General features: G+C 43.3%; 1 protein-coding gene across 1 annotated transcript in view; it reads left to right on the top strand.

Moving 5' to 3' along the window:
* The first annotated feature begins 9,578 nt into the window (after window positions 1–9,578).
* Window positions 9,579–20,065, top strand: part of LOC127486052 (uncharacterized) — a 54,143-nt gene continuing 43,656 nt past the window's right edge. Inside the window, exon 1 of the transcript XR_011384512.2 lies at window positions 9,579–9,826. The gene's annotated coding sequence lies outside the window, so the exon portion shown is untranslated. The remainder of the gene's footprint in view (window positions 9,827–20,065) is intronic.

Genomic DNA, 20,065 nt, shown 5'->3' on the forward strand with positions numbered 1-20,065 from the left:
TAGGAGTTCTTGAAATATCTTCCCCTTATGTTGGAATGTATACTTTGTAGTACTTCCTGTTCCTCATTTGATTTTTTCCATCTCTGATATTTCCTTTGCTTTTATGATCCATTGAACCATGTGTTTTTGTTTCACACTGTCACTTTTATTAGGAATGCAAATTCTTCCTTAGGTTTTACTTTATAGGATGTGTCATTCTTTACAATGCAGTGTTATTTTTGAGTCACACTTATTCTGAATTATATAGCCTTTATACTCTTACTTTTTAGGTTATTTCTACAGAGAGATTTGCAAGCTTACATTTTTATGAAAGTCAGGATTTTCCATGTACAGAATTTTATGAATGTGCAAATTTTATATATTTAATTTTCCTGAAATGTGAGTGCTTACCCATTTTATATAAATTTCTATTAAAGATTGATGTTGTCTCCAGTGGATGTATTTGTTTTTTTATTTTTTTTATTTTTGACAGGCAGAGTGGACAGTGAGAGAGAGAGACAGAGAGAAAGGTCTTTCTTTTGCTGTTGGTTCACCCTCCAATGGCCGCTGCAGCTGGCGTGCTGCAGCCGGCGCATCACGCTGCTCTGAAGGCAGGAGCCAGGTGCTTCTCCTGGTCTCCCATGGGGTGCAGGGTCCAAGGACTTGGGCCATCCTCACTCACTCCTGGGCCATAGCAGAGAACTGGCCTGGAACAGGGGCAACTGGGACAGAATCTGGCGACCCAACTGGTACAAGAACCCGGTGTGCCGGCACCTCAAGGTGGAGGATTAGCCGATTGAATCACGGCGCCGGCTTGTATTTGTTTTTTAGGCTAAAATAATTCTTGGGTATATTTTATAGAAAAATTCTAAGAATAAACGACATTCCTTTTTTTTTGACAGAGTGGACAGTGAGAGAGAGAGAGAGAAAGATCTTCCTTTGCCTGGTTCACCCTCCAATGGCCGCCGCAGCCTGTGCACTGCGGCTGGCGCATTGCGCTGATCCGAAGGTAGGAGCCAGGTGCTTCTCCTGGTCTCCCATGGGTTGCAAGGTCCAAGCACTTGGGCCATCCTCCACTGCACTCCTGGGCCATAGCAGAGAGCTGGCCTGGAAGAGGGGCAACTGGGACAGAATCTAGCACCCCGACCAGGACTAGAACCCAGTGTGCGGGTGCCCCTAGGCAGAGGATTAGCCTGTTGAACCACAACGCCGGCTGACATTCCCTTTTCTGCTCTCCTTTCAACACTGTCTTTCCCAGTGTACCTCTTCCTTTCTTTCTCCCTTTGTTCCTCCCTTCCTTACTTCCTTTCTTTCATCCATTTTTGGATGGTTTTTATATTTGCATTTTAGTAAAAGGCTAAGTGCTTTACCAAATAAGAAGTTCAGTAACCAAAAAGTAGGGTTGAGGCAATATTTGGCATCCCATACAGGTGCTGGTTCAAATCTCATTTACTCCACTTCTTTTTTTTTTCAAGATCTATTTATTTATTTCAAAGACAGTGTTATAGAGAGGCAGAGGTAGAGAGAGCGAGTAAGAGGTCTTCCATCCACTGGGTCACTCCCTGGAAGGCCACAGCTACCGGAGGTGCACTGATCCAAAGTCAGGGGCCAGGAGCTTGCTCAGGGTCTTCCTACACAGTTGTAGGGGCCCAAGGACTTGGGCCATCTTCTACTGTTTTCCCAGGCTATAGCAGAGAGATGGATCAGAAGTTGAAAAGCTTGGACTTGAACTGGCACCCATATGGGATGCCGGCACTGCAGGAGTTGGCCTTACTCATTATGCCACAGCACTGGTCTCTACTCCATTTCTGATCCAGCTCCATGCTAAAGCACCAAAGCATCAGAGGACAGCCCAAGTGCTTGTGACTTAGGAGCCATGTGGGACACCTGGAAAAAGCTCCTGGCTCCTGTCATCATCTTGGTGCAGTCCTGGCTGTCTTGGCCATTTGAGAAGTGAACCAGCAGATGGAAGATCTCTCCCTCTTTCTCTCTCTCTGTATGTAACAGTGTCTTTGTAATAAACAAAGTAAATCTCATAAAATTAAGGGAAGAACAGAAACCCTAGTTTATAGGGAATATAAGCAACAAGTATAATCAGTGGAATGGAAAAATGACCATTTTTCCCATACACCCTAAATTTAAAGTAATCACAGATCATTACAACTATACTAATGCTACATTCTTTTTTCTTTTCAAAATTTTTTTAAGATTTACTTTTACTTACTTAAAAGACAGAATTACTGAAAGAGGTGTAGAGGTAGAGAGAGTGGTCTTCCCTCTGCTGGTTCATTCCCCAAATGGCCACAATGGCTATAAATGAGCCAATCCAAAGTTATGAACCAGGAGCTTCTTCCGGGTCTCCCACGTGGGTTCAGGGCCCCAGGACTTGGGCCATCTTCTACTGCTTTCCCAGGCCATAACAGAGAGCTACATCAGAAGAGGAGCATTGGGGTCTAGAACCTGTGCCCATGTGGGATGCTCACCTTTCAAGCCTGGGATTTAACACACTGCCACACAGCCCCTACCCCTTCAATTGTTTTTAAAATGAATGAAAAGAGAACATATTTCATGAATTGTGTAGGTACAGTTCTAAGAATAAACCCAGAATTTCCTCTCTTCCCCTTTCCCCTCCTTCCTTTCCTCTTTTCATCTATTTTTCATGATATGATTATAATCCATGTAATATTCAGGGTAACAATAACATTCATAGGAAAAAGGTACAAAGAATAAAGTTCTACTGGAGCAGTATGATCTTTTATTTTAGGACATTAAATTTAAAAAAAAAACAACATTAGTTTTCTTGAGAGGCATTGTTACAGAGAGAGGAAGACATAGAGTTAGAGGTCTTCCATCCATATGTGCTCATTCTACAAATGGCCACAATGTCTGGAGGTGGGCCAGTCCAAAGGCAGCAACCAAGAGTTTTTTGCATCTTTCCCACTATGTTGCAGGGGCCCAAGCCTTTGGGCCATCTTCCACTGTTTTCTCAGGTCATCAGCAAGGAAGTGTATTGGAAGTGGAGCAGCTGGACTTGAACTGGTGCCCATATGGGATGCCGGCACTACAATGGATGCTTAACCTACTATGCCATAATTCCAGCCCCAGTATTCTGTTCTTAACCATTGTTTTGTCCAGTTTTCAAACAAAGTTTTATAGGAGTATATTTGCGGCAGTAGTGATACACATTCACATTTATATTTCTTTTTTTGTGTTTTGATTTTTTTCAAAAAGTTATCTTTCACATGTAAGGTAATACATGTGGTATTTTTCTTTTTCTGGCTGATTTCTCTAAGATGAAGTCCTCCAGTAGCTCCATTTTGATGCACTTGATAAAATTTCATTATTTTTAAGTCCTGAAATACATTTCATTGTAGATCTATACCATGTTTTCCTTATGCATTCATCTGATGATAGAAATCTTTGTTTAATCTTTATAAATAAATCCATGTTTATTCCTTGTGATTGCTGTGAACCATATTGCAATCCACATGGTGGTGGAGGTATCTCTTTGATAGAATAATGTTCATTTCTTTTGGGTGTAGACCCAGTGGTGGGATTGCTGAAGCATATGGCTGGTTTGTTTCTGTTTTTTTAAAGATCTGTTTATTAGAGAGGCAGAGTTACAGACAGAGGGAGAGACAGATAGAAAGGTCCTTCATCAGCTGGTTCACACCTGAAATGGCTGTAGTGGCCCAAGCTGCGCCAGGCCAAACTTGGGAGCCAGGAGTCCCTACCCATGTACCCACGGTTCTGCATGGGCATGCAGATGTCCAAGCTCTTGGACCATCCTCCACTCCTTTATGCAGGCCATCAGCAGGGAGCTGAATTGGAAGTGGGGCAGTTGAGACTTGAACCGATGAATATATGGGGTGCTTGTGCTGCAGGTGAAGGTTTAGGCTGCTATCCACAGTGCCAGCCCCTCCTTTCCTTTTCTGTAGTGTCTTCTTCCAGTGTAAACTGAAATAGTAAAGCTTTATATTTATACGTGCCATCAACACTTAGGCAAAGCAAAGTATGGGCTGGGGATAAAGTCAACATTTTTTGAAAATTTGAAATTTTTGAAATTTTTTATTCATTTATTTGAGAGGATGAGAATTAGAGAAAGAATCTCATCCACTGATTGAATTCTGAGATACCTGAAATAGCCAAGGCTGCACTGGGCCCAGGAGCTGTTTTTTTTCTCCCGGTCTCCCAAGCACTTGGGCCATCCTCCACTGCCCTCTCGGGCCACAGTAGAGAGCTGGACTGGAAGAGGAGCAACCGGGACTAGTACCCGGCACCCCAACTGGGACTAGAACCCAGGGTGCCGGCGCTGCAGGTGGAGGATTAGCCAAGTGAGCCACGGTGCCAGACTACTTCTTTGTAATGTTATGATCAATTTTTTGAATTCCATTTCTTTCAATTCTTCTATCTCATCATCTTCACAATCTAGTATTGAAGTGTCATGTTCTTTGTTTTAAGCTTTGATTATTATTTATTTGAAAGTCAGCACTACTAAGAGAGAAGGAGAGGCAGAGAGAGAGAGAGAGTTCTTCTATCAGCTGCTCACTACCATGTTGTCTGCAGTGGCCGGAGCTACACCGATCTGCAGCCAGGAGCCAGGAGCCAGGAGCTTCTTCTGGGGATCTCCCATGTGGCTGCAGGGGCCCAAGGACTTTGACCATATTGCACTGCTTTTCCAGGCCAGAGCAGAGAGCTGGATTGGAAGCGGCACAGTCAGGACTCGAACCAGTGCCCATATGGGATGTTGGTACTGCAAATGCAGCTTTACCCCTTGTATCACAGTGCTGGCCCCAAAGTGTCACATTCTTTTGGTGACATTATGTTGTCTTCCTATTCTTGTTTCTAGAATTGGTGCATATATTGTTTGGCATTTGTGGAGATACTTGTTGGTTTCCACTTTCTGTTTTTTTTTTTTTTTGGGGGGGGTGGCAACTTTTATCTTTGGACTATGACTGTGAAGATAGTGGAAAGTCTACTTTTCAGTGAAAATCTAGAGGCTTATAGTGGGTTTGGCCAAAGAGCTCTGTTCAGTTCTCCAGGGATAAGGGCATGTGCAAGTTTGTGTTACATTTATTCGCTCTGTCCCAAGGGTCACACAAAGGATCTGTGCATTCCTCAGTGTAAGATCAGTTTCCCTAACAGTATCTCTAACAGGTAACCAGGAAACCCTGAGCATATGGAGTCTCCCATTGTAACTGCTCAAAGTCCTAGCCACACTGTGAGTCCTCCCACACACCCTGAGTTTTTTTCCCTGTCCAAGTACAGAAGCCTCACACAATCACAAGCTGTCGGCCCGCTGTTAGTTCTCCCCAGCAGAATCAAGAGTCTCCACTTGGCTGATTGATGGGTAAAGACATGAGCTGGCACACCTGTGATGTATATCCAAAATCACACCCCTCTACTGACATGTTACAGGACGCTGTTGTAAAGTTATTGGGGAGAGAGAAACGTGTCCATCCCATTCTTTTTCTTTTTTTCCTGTAGTTTGGCTAGTACAGTATCTCCCATGTTGCTCCAAGCCTGGTTCCCTCTAGACTCTTCCTGCAGCTTTTTCACCATTGGCTGGTCTGCTGTGTTCTGGTCTCACTTCACTTTCCAGTGCTTGTCCATAGGCTCTTGGCTGAGTAGGCTGGAGTCCTGAGCCATGGGCGTCCATGCCTGCCACGTAGGTCCACCCTGTCTCTCTAATTTTGGTAGAGTTTCCTCTGCCATTTTCTCCCTAACTATTCCCTGAGATTACCCTCTCCGCATTTTTTAAACTATAATCTCCTGGGCTACAGCAGTAAACTCCTCCCTGCTCTGCCATATTGGGACCACCTATGGGTTCTAATAGTCTCTGAGTGGAGTCTTTGGATCCTCTATATACATAATCATGGCATCTGCAAATAGGGATAGTTTGACTTCCTTCTTCCTGATTTCTATCCCTTTGATTTCTTTTATTGCATAATGACGCTTGCTCAAACATACAGGACTATATTGAATAGCAGTGATGTGAGAGGGAAGCAACCGTTTTCTGGTTCCAGATCTTAGTGGGAATGGTTACGACTTTTCCCATTCAGTAAGATGCTGGCCATTGGTTTGTTATAAATTGTCTTGCTTGTGTTGAGGAAAGCTCGTTCTATACCTGATTTGCTTCAGGTTTTCATCATGAAAGGGTGTTGTATTTTATCAAATGCTTTCCATGCTAATGATGAGATAATCATATGTTTTTTGTTCTTCAGTTTGTTAATATGGTGTATCACATTGATTTGTGAATGTTGATAATCTCTGTGTACCAGGGATAATACCCCCTTTGTCCAGATGAATGATCATTTCTTACATGTTATTGTATTCAATTGGCTAGTATTTTGATGATGGTTTTTTTGTGTGCTTATCAGGGACATTTGTGTGTAATTTCTCTCTTGTATCCTTTTCTGATTGGAATTAAGGTGATGCTGTCTTCATGGAAGGAGTTTGGAAGGCTTCCCTCTCTTTCAGTTGTTTTGAATAGCTTGAGAAGAATTGGTTTTAGTTCTTCTTTGAATGTCTAATAGAATTCAGCAGTGGAACTGTCCAATCCCAGGTTTTTCTTTGTTGGGAGTATCTTCATTACTGATTCAATTTCTTTTTTGTTTATTGGTATGTTTGCTTTTTTGTGTGTTCCTGTGTCAATTTTGGTGGGTTGTGTGTGTCCAGGAATGTTTTTCTTCTAGATTTCCTGATTTGTTGGGCTGTAGCTCTTTGTAGTAATTCCTGATGAGAAGTCAGCTGTGAGTCTAATTGGAGACACTCTAATAGTAATCTGATATTTTTCTTTTGCACATTTTGGAATCTTTTCTTTATGTTTTACTGTGGAGCATTTGACTACAATATGTTGTGGAGAAGGTCTTTTCTGGTCATGTGTATTAGGAGTGCTGTACGGCTGGCACCATGGCTCAGTAGGCTAATCCTCCACCTGTGGCACCAGCACCCTGTGTTCTAGTCCTGGTCAGTGCTCCGGATTCTGTGCCATTTGCTCTTCTTCCAGTCCAGCTCTCTGCTGTGGCCCAGGAGTGCAGTGGAGGATGGCCCAAGTGCTTGGGCCCTGCACCCGCATGGGAGACCAGGGGAAGGACCTGGCTCCTGGCTTCAGATCAGCATGGTGCCTCATCTGCAGTGCGCTGGCTGCAGTGGCCATTATTGGGTGAACCAATGGAAGAAGGAAGACCTCTCTCTCTGTCTTTCTCTCTCTCACTGTCCACTCTGCCTGACCCCCCCCCCCCCCAAAAAAAAAGAGTGCTGTGTGTTTCCTGTACTTGGACATCACTTCTTCAAATTCGGGAAGTTTTCTGTAATTATTTCACTAAAAGGCCTTCTAATCCATTCTCCCTCTCCATGCCTTCAGTAACCCCTAAGACTCTATATATTGGTCATTTGATAGTATCCCATAAATCTCCAACTCTATTTTACATTTTTCTAATTTCTTCTTCTTTGTGTTTGACTCTTAATTTTGCAGAGATTTGTCTTATGGAGTCTGTTGTTAAGGCTTTCCATCGCATTTTTTAAATTTGATCTATTGAGCTCTTCATTTCTAGAATTTAATTTTGATTTTTATTTCAAATCTCAATTTCATGGGAAAATTTTCATGCATATCAGTTACGGATTTATTTAATTTGTGGTTTTGCTTCTGATTACTTCTGAGTAAGCCTACAGTTAATTTTTTGAAATATATTCCCTGAATTTTATGAATTTCTTCACCTTCCAATATTGCAGTGTTGTGTTTTTTTTTTTTTTCGGGGGCATCATGTTATTTTCTTTATTCTTGTTTCTTGAATTTCTGCATTTTATATTTATGCATTTGTGGAGATACTTAATTTTTTCCCTCTGATGACTTTTATCATTGGACTGTGTCTCTGTGAATTAGTGGAGTGTCTGCTGTTTCAATGAATACCCAGAGGTGTGTGCTGCTTGTGACTAGGCAGCTCAGGTCACTGCTCCAGTGTGGGAACAGTGTCCAGGGTGACACCCATATTGGGCATGTTAGATCTCCTCTTGTCCTCTTGTTAATAGAAAAGAGGATATGGTCACTGCTGTTGGCATAATCACACCCTCACTCCTCTTTTCCAAGGTGAGAATAACCCAGGTGTTAGCCCTCAGTGGGTACTATTCTGTTCTGTGGTTCTGCATGAATGGCACAAAGGATCTGTGCAGTCTTCAGTGTGAGCACAGATCCTGCTGCAGTGACCCACCCCAGGCAGCCAGGGTGCTGAGCTTGTGGAGCTACACACAGTAATCTCCCAGAAATGCAGCTACACCAGGCACCCTCTCCTGCATGCATGGGTTCCCACAGTCTCAGTACCAGGGCTCCCATAGACACAGGGTGCAGAAGATCCACCCCACCCCACTAACCTGTTCTGTCCATGGAGAAGCTGAGAACCAGTTGCCTAGGGGTGCTCCACTTAGGCAGTTGAGCTCCAGAGCCTGCATTATGTTGAGAGGCTAAGGGCTCGTGATAGTCATAGGTGCATTTGCAGCCCCCTGTCAGTCTTTCCACCCAGACTGAAAGTCAGTGGGAACACAGATTTTTCCCTGTGGTGAAATCCCTGGTCATACATGTCCACAAGAGCTACTGGCCACAGCACTGCTTGTTTCACAATCATGCCTTCTCCCCGCCAGTTTATGGACACTTAGAAGAGTCTCTGCAGCTAGTGATGATGTCGGAATGGCTCCTTCTCCCTGCCTGTTGCTGGGTGTGTGCCCCTGGGCTGTTGCTACTTGAGACAAGATGGCGCCTTTTCCCTGACTGTTGCTGGGAGCCTGCACAAGAGCTGCTGCAGCTACTAGCTACTTACATCCAACATGGTGCCTGCCCTCTCTGAGCTGCTAGTCAGGGTCTGTTGTGAGGGGATGGGGAGAATTGTCTCTCTTTTCTGCTGGGGTAGAGGATATCCTGTTACTCACAGGGTCCATGACACATCCAACAGTTAGTCTGCTAGGCTGTCTCTGCAGCTATTTCAGCAGTGGCATGGGCCACTGCAGCCTGATCTCACCTTGTTCTTCAGAGCTGGCACTTTCTCCAGCTCTCAGCTGCTGGGTCTTGTGTTGTATCAGTGCTTGTTGCAGCTTCCACACAGATCCACAGCATCTCTCCTCCTCTTCCAGAATCTGCACTCTCCCCTGGGAATGCACTTTCTCTGCCTTTTTTCCTATTTTATCCTAGCTTATAGCAGTCCTCCTTTTCCCTATTCCTCTGTATGGAACCCCCTCCGAGAATTATCTGTTTTGTTTATCTTCTCAAAAAGCCAATTTTTGAGCATGTGTTGAAATGTAATGCTCTGTGTGTTGTTATTTAGGAGCAGAGATGCTGGGAGCTGACTAGATCATGAGGGCAAATCTGAGAATGCTGTCACTGCCCTTATTTTTTTAAAAAAGGTTTTATTTCCTTATTTGAGAGGCAGAGTTACAGAGAGAGAGAGGGAGAAACAGAGAGAAAGTGTTCCTTCTGCTGGTTCACTCCCCAAATGGCCACAATGGCCAGAGCTGAATCAGTCTGAAGCCAGGAGCCAGGAGTTTATTCCAGGTCTCCCAGGTGGGTGCAGGGGCCCAAGGACTTGGATCAACTTTGACTGGTTTCCTAGGCCAGAGCAGAGAGTTAGATCAGAAGTGGAGCAGCTGGTACTCAAACCCGTGCCATTGTGGGATGCCAGGCCTGAAGGTGGCTTTACCCACTATGCCACAGCACCATTTGAAGAATGGATTGATGGAGCAGCTTGTTTATACCTTTGCAATTCTGCCATATGACGGTGCACGGACATTAGCCACCGAAGCTTCACCAGACACGGAGTCCCCTAACACTGTGACCTTGGACTTACCAGCCTCCAAAAGAGTGAGTAATAAATCCCTGTTGTTTATAAACTTCCCAGTGTAATGTGTTTTCTTACAGCATCCAAAATGGACTAAGATGGAGTAATAATCTGAAAAGTTTAGAAATGGGTGGGCATTGAGGTACAGCAGGTTAAACTGGCATTTGGGTTGTCAGCATCCTACATCAACCTGCCTGTTGTGAGTCCCAGCTCCTCCATTTCCAATTCAGTTTCCTGGTAATTCCTCAGGAGGCAACAAACAATGGCCCAAGTGCATAGTTCCTGCTACCGACATTGGAGACTGAGATCTGGCTCCTGGATCCTGGCTTCTGCCTGGCCCAGTCCTGGCTTTTGGGGGCATTTGTGGAGTCAGTCAGTCATGAGGTAGAGGCTCTCTCTTTGTGTCTCTGTCACTCTGCCTGGCAAATGAACCCATAAACCTTATGAAAAACATCGTTGATGACATGACTTTGGTAAATGCTTTTTGAAGTAAGAAGTTTAAAAAGTAAAACATGGGGCTGGCACTGTGGTATCACGTACAAGCTGTGGTTTGAATCCTGGCTGTTCTGCCTCTGATCCATCTCCCTGCTAATGCACCTAGGATAGTAGCAGAGGATAGCTCAAGTGCTTGGGAGAGAGAGAGGGGGAAGGGGGAAGGGGGAAGGGGCTCCTGGCTTCATCCTGGCTTCATCCTGGCTGAACCCTGGCTGAACCCTGGCTGTTGTGGCCATTTGACGAGTGAAGTGAGCAGATGGAAGATCTCTTTTCCTCTGTCTCTCCCTCTCTGTACGTAACTATTCCTTTCAAGTAAATACAGTAAATAAAGTAAATCTTTTTTTTTTTAAAAAAAGGGTAAAAGAAACAGAAACCCTAGTTTAGTGGGAAATAAGCAACAGGTATGAACAGCTGAATGGAAAATGACCATTTACCCATATAGCATAAATTTTAAAGTAATCACAGATCATTAAAACTATACTAGTGTAATGTTCTTTATTTTTAAATTATTTTTGAAATAAATTCTCATGAATTTCATAGGTGCTGTTTTCCAGGAAGACAGCCACATTTTTCTCTCCCCCATCCTCTCCCTCCCTTGTCTCTCTTCTTTTCATTATTTTTTATGAGGTATAGTTTTAATCCACTTTATTATTCACAGTCTTAATTCACCACTAATCATAGTATTCAACAAGGAAAGGTAGGAAGACCACAGTTCCACAAGAGTAGTATAATTGTCTTAACCATAGGTTTGACAAGGTTATAAAACAAAGTTTTGAGCAATAGTGATATACAAAAGCATTCTTTATGATTTTGTGTTTTGATTTTAAAAATGTTAGCTTCCACATATAAGAGAAGACATGTGATATTTGTATTTCTCTGGCTGATTTCACTAACTGATGTCCTCAGTTGCATCCAGTGTTGTTATTTTTTTTTTTCGACAGGCAGAGTCAGACAGAGAGAGAGACAAAGAAAGAGTTATAGACAGTGAGAGCGAGAGAGAGAAAGGTCTTCCTTCCATTGGTTCACTCCCCTAAGGGCCGCTACGGCCGGCGCTGTGCCGATCTGAAGCCAGGAACCTGCGTGCTTCCTCCCTGTCTTCCATGCTGGTGCAGGGACCCAAGCACTTAGGCCATCCTCTGCTGCCCTCCTGGGCCTCAGCAGAGAGCTGGAATGGAAGAGAAGAAACCGACACTAGTACCCGGTGCCCCAACTGGGACTAGAACATGGGGTGCCGGCGCCACAGGCGGAGGATTAGCCAAGTGAGCCTCGGCACCGACCAAGTGTTGCTATGTTTTATACCTGAATAAAACTTCCATTATAGATATATACCATATTTTTCTTATGCATTATCTTGCTGTGTCTGTTGTGAACAGTGCTGCAAAAAACATGGTGGTGGAGGTATCTCTTTGATACATGATGCTAATACCTCATATGTATAAACCCAGTGGGATTTCAGGATCATATGACAAATTCCTTCTGGTTTCTTAAGAAATCTCCATACTATTTTCCACGGTCTTTGAACGAATTACATTCCCACAGATGGTGTACCAGAGTTCCCCTTTTTTCATATCCTCTCATCATTCATTATTCTATATCGTGGATTTTAACAATTAAGAAAAGGCGGTTATTTATCATTGCAGTTTTGATTTGTATTTCCCTGTTGGCTAGCGGTGTAGAGCATTTTTTCCAAGATTTGTTAGACATTTGTATTTCCTTAGAGAACCATTTGTTGAGTTCCTTTGGCCATTTTTAACTGGTTGTTGGTTTTTTGTTGTTCTTGTTCTCTTTTTTAAGTTGCTGATGTACTCTGATGATTAATTCTTTATCAGATAGTTAGCTTACAAATATTTTTCCTCATTCTGTTGATGATTTCCTTTGCTGTGCAGAAGCTTTTGACTTGCATATAATGCCATTTGTTTAGTGTTGATTTTGTTGCCTGTGCTTTGAGGGTCTTGTCTAAGAAGTCATCCCCTCTCCAGTGTCTTGGAGCATTTCTTCTGCAGTTGCTTCCAAAAGCTTCATAGTCTCAGTTCTTAAATTTTGGTCTCTGACCTATCTTTGTTCTGTTTATTAAATAAATAGATTCTTTCCCTTGATCAATTAATGCTCATCAGCACATTTTTTAGAGGAAAGTGGCTTGATGAATGCATCAAATAAATATATACAAGATCATTCTACTTTGCTATTTCATAAAAATTGGTTTATTGCTGTACATAATTTTCATCAACCATGTAGGAAATGCATCCATAACAAAATCCCTTGTGATGTTACTTTATCATTACTAAAGGCAATGTGACTTTGGTAAAGAATAAAGGGGTTTTACAAAAATTCATTGCATGTTCAAAATCTCTACTTCATGCATTTAATGTATTTTAGAGGGAGACACATAGTTATCAGAGTACATGACTTCTGCCAAGAGAACTTTCCAATTTACATTCCTCTTCTTTTGTTTTACTAGTTGAACTTCCAAATATTTTGTTTCTTAAATTTTAGTAGTAGATCATGTTTCCTCAATAGAAATACCTGAAATAGACATGCATTAAGACCAGATTCAGTTTATAGCAGAAACGTTAGATTTCAGTCTCTTTCAAGCAAATATATTTCATACATCCATGTAACCACCCATTCAGTTTCATTGTCTACAACACTAGTGGGTAAAATACGCTGCAGCCAAAATAATATATTTGAGATTTTAAGAATTTGAATGTCAGACTTCCCGCTCTCCATGCAAAAAATTAGATGTGAATTCCCTCAAGAAAATGACCAAGGTAGGAGGAAAGATAACAAGATAACAATACTGCAGACTTCCCAAGGAAATAGTCTGCCTGCCTTGCCCTGGCAAACCTAAGGCAGCTCAGCAGCAGTCCAAGAGAAAATGTTCATTGCAGACTGGGGAACGAGGAGTCTCACACACTGCGGAATGGGGAGTCTCACACAGATCTGATTGAATGGTTTGTCTGCCTCAGGTGGACTGCCCTTAATGAGAAACCACTACAAAGTTTTTGGTTTGTTTGGGGGATTTGTTCGTTTATTTGAAAGTCAGAGTTACAGAGAGGGAGGGAGAGACAGAGATTTTTTTTTAACTTTTATTTAATGAATATAAATTTCCAAAGTACGGCTTATGGATTACAATGGCTCCCCCCCCCCAATATCGTCTCTCCCACCCGCATCCCTCCCCTTTCCCACTCCCTCTTCCCTTCCATTCACATGAGGATTCATTTTCGATTCTCTTTATATACAGAAGATCAGTTTAGCATACATTAAGTAAAGATTTCAACAGTTTGCTCCCACACAAACATAAAGTGAAAAATAATAGATGATTTTTTAAATGATGATGAAATCAGATCAGACCTATTGTCATGTTTAATCCCAGTGAGAGTCAAGTTGGGAATTGATAATTTCTTCTTCTTCTTCTTCTTCTTTTTTTTTTTTAACAGAAGATCAGTTTAGTATACATTAAGTAAAGATTTCAACAGTTTGCACCCCCATAGAAACACAAAGCGAAATATACTGTTTGAGTACTCATTATAGCATTAAGAGACAGAGATCTTTCATCCACTGGTTATAAGAAGCCAGGAGCCAGGGGCCCCATGTTGTCTCCCCACAAGGGTGACAGAGGCCCAAACAATCGACCCATCCTCAACAGCTGTTCCCCAGGCCTCTAAAAGGGTGCTGGATCAGAAGTGGAGTAGCCAGGGCAGGAATTGGTCTGATCAATGGATGCCTGTGCCACTGGTGGCCCTACCCACTACACCACAGCACTGGTATCTGGCCTCACTGTTTTTGACCATACTTGTAAGAACAGTCTTCTGAGAAGTGCACGGCTGCCCCATCTCAGTTGATATTTATAAATGATGAGAGATATGGATCTAATTCCATTCTTCTACACAAATATATCGAGCTTTGCCAGCACCATTTGTTGAAGAGATTATCCTTACACCAATGAATGGTCTGAACCCTTTTGTCAAAAATCAGGTGGCCATGTGTATTTACATTAACTTTGGGATTCTCTGTTTCGCTCCATGGGTCTATGTCTCAGTTTTTTTATTGCCAGTCACATGATGTTTTAATTAGTGTAGCTTTTTAGTATGCTGTGAAGTCAGGTATTGTGATGTCTCCAGCTTGATTTCTATTTACTCAGGATCACCTTAGCAATTCTGGATCTTCTGTGGTTCTGTATGAATTTGAGGTTTTTTTGTCTAATACTGTAAAGAATGTCATTGGTATTCTGTAGATTTCTTTATGAGATAGACATTTTAATGATTTAGATTCTTCCAATCCACAAAAAAAAGGAATACTTTCCAGTTTTGTGTCCTCGATGGTTCTTTGGTCAGTGTTTTATAATTTTCATTATAAAGATCTTTCATTCATTTGATTAAATTTATTCCTAAATATGCTAATTTTTGTGGTTATTGTGAATTGGATTTTTGTTGCTCTCTTTGTCAGTGAGGCCATCGTTAATATGTAAAAAGGCAGCTATTTTTGTCTATTTATTTGTATGTAAACTTTACTGAATTGGATTATCAGTTGAAGCAGCATTTTGGTAGAATGTTTGTGTTCTTCCAGGAACAACATCATGGTTTTTTTTTTGTTTTTTGTTTTTTGGTTTTTGGTTTTTTTTTTTTTTTTTTTTTTTTTTTGACAGGCAGAGTGGACAGTGAGAGAGAGAGACAGAGAGAAAGGTCTTCCTTTTGCCATTGGTTCACCCTCCAATGGCCGCCGCGGCTGGAGCGCTGTGCTGATCCGATGGCAGGAGCCAGGAGCCAGGTGCTTTTCCTGGTCTCCCATGGGGTGCAGGGCCCAAGCACCTGGGCCATCCTCCACTGCACTCCCTGGCCACAGCAGAGAGCTGGCCTGGAAGAGGGGCAACCGGGACAGAATCCGGCACCCCGACTGGGACTAGAACCCGGTGTGCCGACGCCGCTAGGCGGAGGATTAGCCTAGTGAGCCGCGGCGCCGGCCTAACATCCTGTTTTCTGCAAACATTGATTATTTGACTTGTTCTTTTCTAATTTTAGTGCGTGTTATTTTGTTCTGCTCTCCAATTGCTCTTGTCAAAATTTACAATACTATATTCAGTCAGAGTGGTGAAAGTGGACACCCATGTGTTTTTACAGATTTTGATGAAATGCTTTCATCTTTTCCTCATTCAGCATAAAATTGGCTGTTGGTTTGTCAAATATAACCTTTATGATTTTCAGGAGTAATCCTTCTTTTCTTTATTCATTTGACAGGCAGAGTTACAGACAGAGAGAGAGAGAGAGAGAGAGGAAGAGAGAGAGAGAAAGATCTTCCTTCCATCAGTTCATTCCCTGAATGGCCGACATGGCCTGAACTGTGCAAGCCAAAGCCAGGAGCTAGGAGCCTCCCCCAGGTTTACCTTGTGGTTGTAGGGGCCCAAGCACCTGGGCCATCCCCCACCACCCTCCCAGGCCACAGCAGAGAGCTGGTCTGGAAGAGGAGCAACTGGGACTAGAACCCAACACCCATATGAGATGTCGGTGCCGGAGGGGGCGGATTAATCAGGTGAGCCACGGTGCTGGCCCCGAGGCATATTCCTTCTATATCTACCATCAAAGGGTAATGAATCATACCCAGTGCTTTCTCTGCATCTAATGAGAGTATGGTTTTCATTCTTCCCAATATGTTGATTAATTTATGATGTTGGTTGGTTTGCAAATGTGGAACCACCGTGGCTTTTTCTGGATAAATTCCAGTTGATAGTTATGTATGAGCTTTTTGAAGTTTTGCATTTTTTGGCTAGCACTTTGTTGAGAATCTTTGCATCTATGTCCTTCAAGGATATAGGCCTGTAGTCTTCTTTCCCTTTTGTGTCTTTGTTTTTAGTGTCTAAGTGATGTTGGCCTCCTAAAAGGAGTTTGGCAGCGTTTCATCCTGTTCAGTGTTTTCAAATACTTTGAAAAGTGTTGGAGTTTGTCTTTAAATGTTTTGTGGAATTTGATAGTAAAACCACCAAGTCTTGGGCTTTTCATTGATGGAAGAATTTTGATTACTGCTACAATCCCATTACTTTTTATGAGTCTGTCAGACTGTGTTTATCTTCTGGATTTAATTTGGGAAGTTATTTGTATTTACAAACTTCTCCACTTCTCCAAGGTTTTCCAGTTTATTAGCATATGGTATTGAATGGAAATGCCATTTGAAGCCTTGTATTTCAGTAGTGTTTGTTATAATGTCTACTTTTTCATCTAATCTTATTTACTTGAAGTTTTGAGGGTTTTTCCTCTTTTTTTCTTTGTCAGTCTTGTTAGCAGATTATCTATTTTTTAAAAATGTTATGTAAAGTAAACAAATTTCATGTACTTGCTATATACATATTCAGGAACATATTGATTCTTCGCATCCAATATTTCCTATATCCCATGCTTCCATACTTCTTCCTCATCCCTCTCCCATTTGCACTGTTAATTCTTACAGAAATCTATTTTTCAGTTAACTTTATACTCATAATATGAACTATACACTAAGTAAAAGTTCAACAAATAGTCTGAAGAAAATAAATTGTTCCTCAAAGTGAGACAAGGCTTGTAAAAAAGCACCATATCTCAAAATGCCCATTTCACTCCTACACACGTGTTAAGTACTCTGTTAGTTACCACAGATCAGGGACAACATATGGTATTTTTCTTTTTGAGACTAGGTTATTTCACTAAGTATAATGGTTTCCAGTTGCATCCATTTTGTTGCAAGAGACAGCACTGCATTTTTCCTGCTAAATAGTATCCCATATTTTGTGTATACCACAATTACTTCTTTTCAAGAGTTATTTATTTTAGAGGCAGAGTAAGAGAGGGGGAGAGACAGAGAATGAGAGGTCTTCTATCTGAGAATGAGAGGTCTTCCATCTGGTTACTCCCTAAATGGCTGCAATGGCTAGAACTGGGCTGTTGTGGCCGGCCCTTCGGCTCACCGTGCTAATCCTCTATCTTTTGGCAATGGCACTCCAGGTTCTAGTCTTGGTTGGGGTGCTGGTTGTGTCCCTGTGGCTCCTCTTCCAGTCCAGCTCTCTGCTGTGGCCCAGGAGTGCAGTGGAGGATGGCCCAAGTGCTTGGGCCCTGCACCCATGTGGGAGGCCAGGAAGAAGCACCTGGCTCCTGGCTTCGGATCAGCACAGTGCGCCAGCCATAGCGGCCATTTTGGGGTGAACCAATGGAAGGAAGACCTTTCTCTGTCTGTCTTTCTCTCTCACTGCCTAACTCTGCCTGCCAAAACAAAAGAAAAACAAAACAAAACAAAACAAAAGAACTGGGCTGTTCTGAAGCCAGGGGCCAGGGGCTTCTTCTGGGTCTCCCTCACGGGTGCAAGGACTTGGGCCATCTTCCACTGTTTTCCTAGGCCATCATCAGGGAACATCCAGGCTTAAAACCGGTGCCACTATGGGGTGCTGGTGCAGTAGACTGAGACTTATCCCACTTTGCCATGGTGCCTGCCCCCATACTTTCTTTACCTAGTCATCATTTATTTTTTTTTTTAATTTATTTATTTTTTTTGACAGGCAGAGTGGACAGTGAGAGAGAGAGAGACAGAGAGAAAGGTCTTCCTTTGCCGTTGGTTCACCCTCCAATGGCCGCCGCGGCCAGCGCGCTGCGGCCGGCGCACCGCGCTGATCCGATGGCAGGAGCCAGGAGCCAGGTGCTTTTCCTGGTCTCCCATGGGGTGCAGGGCCCAAGCACCTGGGCCATCCTCCACTGCACTCCCTGGCCACAGCAGAGAGCTGGCCTGGAAGAGGGGCAACCGGGACAGAATCCGGCGCCCCGACTGGGACTAGAACCCGGTGTGCCGGCGCCGCTAGGCGGAGGATTAGCCTAGTGAGCCGCGGCGCCGGCCGACCTAGTCATCATTTGACAGAGATGTGGGAATGGTCCTCAGAGATGGGTAAGACACTCAGCATCCTGTACCAATCTAAGACAGAGCTCTAGGCCAAGCTGCCAGAGTTACCAATGACGGGTAAGGGCAGAGATGACTGAGGGCAACCTAAGACAGAGGCCATTCTCAATAAAATAAAAAAGGGGAAGATGTAGGCAGCCTTTGGACAAATCAGGGCCAATCTTGGCTTGTGTAATTCCTAGGATAAGAAAGTCACATACTCCCATCCTGAAGGAGGATGATAATCAAGAACACCCTGTTAAAATTATCTTTGCTGCCGGATGCCCCAATAACTTGCTTACGTATGTTACTATTTTTTGTGATTCTTTGTTCTGCAGCTGGATATGGATAAATGCCGCGGCTCACTAGGCTAATCCTCCACCTAGCGGCGCCGGCACACCGGGTTCTAGTCCCAGTTGGGGTGCCGGATTCTGTCCCGGTTGCCCCTCTTCCAGGCCAGCTCTCTGCTGTGGCCAGGGAGTGCAGTGGAGGATGGCCCAGGTGCTTGGGCCCTGCACCCCATGGGAGACCAGGAAAAGCACCTGGCTCCTGGCTCCTGCCATCGGATCAGCGCGGTGCGCCGGTCGCAGCGCGCTGGCCATGGCGGCCATTGGAGGGTGAACCAATGGCAAAGGAAGACCTTTCTCTCTGTCTCTCTCTCTCACTGTCCACTCTGCCTGTCAAAAAATAAAAAAATAAAAAAATAAATAAATTAAAATTAAAAAAAAAGAACACCTGTTAAAATTATCTTTGCTGCCGCAGGCCCCAAAAACTTGCTTATGTATGTTATTATTTTTTGTGGTTCTTTGTGATTCTTTGTTCTGCAGCTGGATATGGATAAATGCTGCTGAGACTTTAGAATAAACGAGCCTTGATCAGCCTTCCAGCTTCTTCCAGGTCTCCCATGTGGGTGCAGGGCCCCAAGGACTTTGGCCATCTTCTACTGCTTTCCCAGGCCATAGCAGAGAGCTGGATCATAAGAGGAGCATCTGGGATTAGAACTGGCACCCATACAGGATGCTGGTGCTTCAGCCCAGGGCTTTAACCCACTGTGCCATAGCGCCGGCCTTATTTATTTATTTATTTATTTATTTATGTCAGAGTTACAGAGATTATGACCAAGAGAAAATCTTATTTATTTAAGATTTTATTTATTTCAGAGATGGAGTTACAGACAGATGGAGAGAGAGACAGAGAGAGAGGTCTTCCATCCGCTGGTTCACTCACCCCGAAATGGCTGCAATGGCTGGAGCTGAGCTGATACCAGGAGCTTCTTCCAGGTTTCCTACACCGGTCCAGGGGCCCAAGCATTTGGGCCATCATCTACTGTTTTCCCAGACCATCAGCAGAGAGCTGAATCTGAAATGGAGCAGCCATTGGGACCATCTGGGGAATGAACCAACAGATGGAAGACCTCTCTCTCTCTCTCTCTGCCTCTCCTTCTCTCTTTGTGTAACTTTAACGGTCAAATAAATTAAAAAATCTTTAAAAGAAAAAACTACATATAGCCAAAGACAACACACTTTTGCTTTCTTTTTATATTTTATTCAATTCTTTACTTAATTATTTTTGTATTTGAGGGACAGAGAGTCTAGTAGTGGTGGGGAGGAGAGAGAGAAAGAGAGAATTTCTCATCAGCTGATTGATTTCCCAGTTGCCTACAGCAGCTGGGGCTGAGCCAGGAGCTTACAGTCCAATCTGGATCTCCTCCCACGTGCGTGTCAGGGACCCAAGTACTGGAGCCATCACCACTGCCTCCCAGGATGTGCATGAGCAGGAAGCTTCAGGAGTGGAGTGGGGACTCACACCCAGACACTGGGATGAGGGATGCTGGTGTCTATGTGGTGTCCTAACTGCTGCACCAAATGCCCGCCCCAGAC

This window comes from Oryctolagus cuniculus, chromosome 19, assembly GCF_051225735.1.
Source record: "Oryctolagus cuniculus isolate XC-2025 breed Fujian yellow rabbit chromosome 19, ASM5122573v1, whole genome shotgun sequence".
Taxonomy (NCBI): domain Eukaryota; kingdom Metazoa; phylum Chordata; class Mammalia; order Lagomorpha; family Leporidae; genus Oryctolagus; species Oryctolagus cuniculus.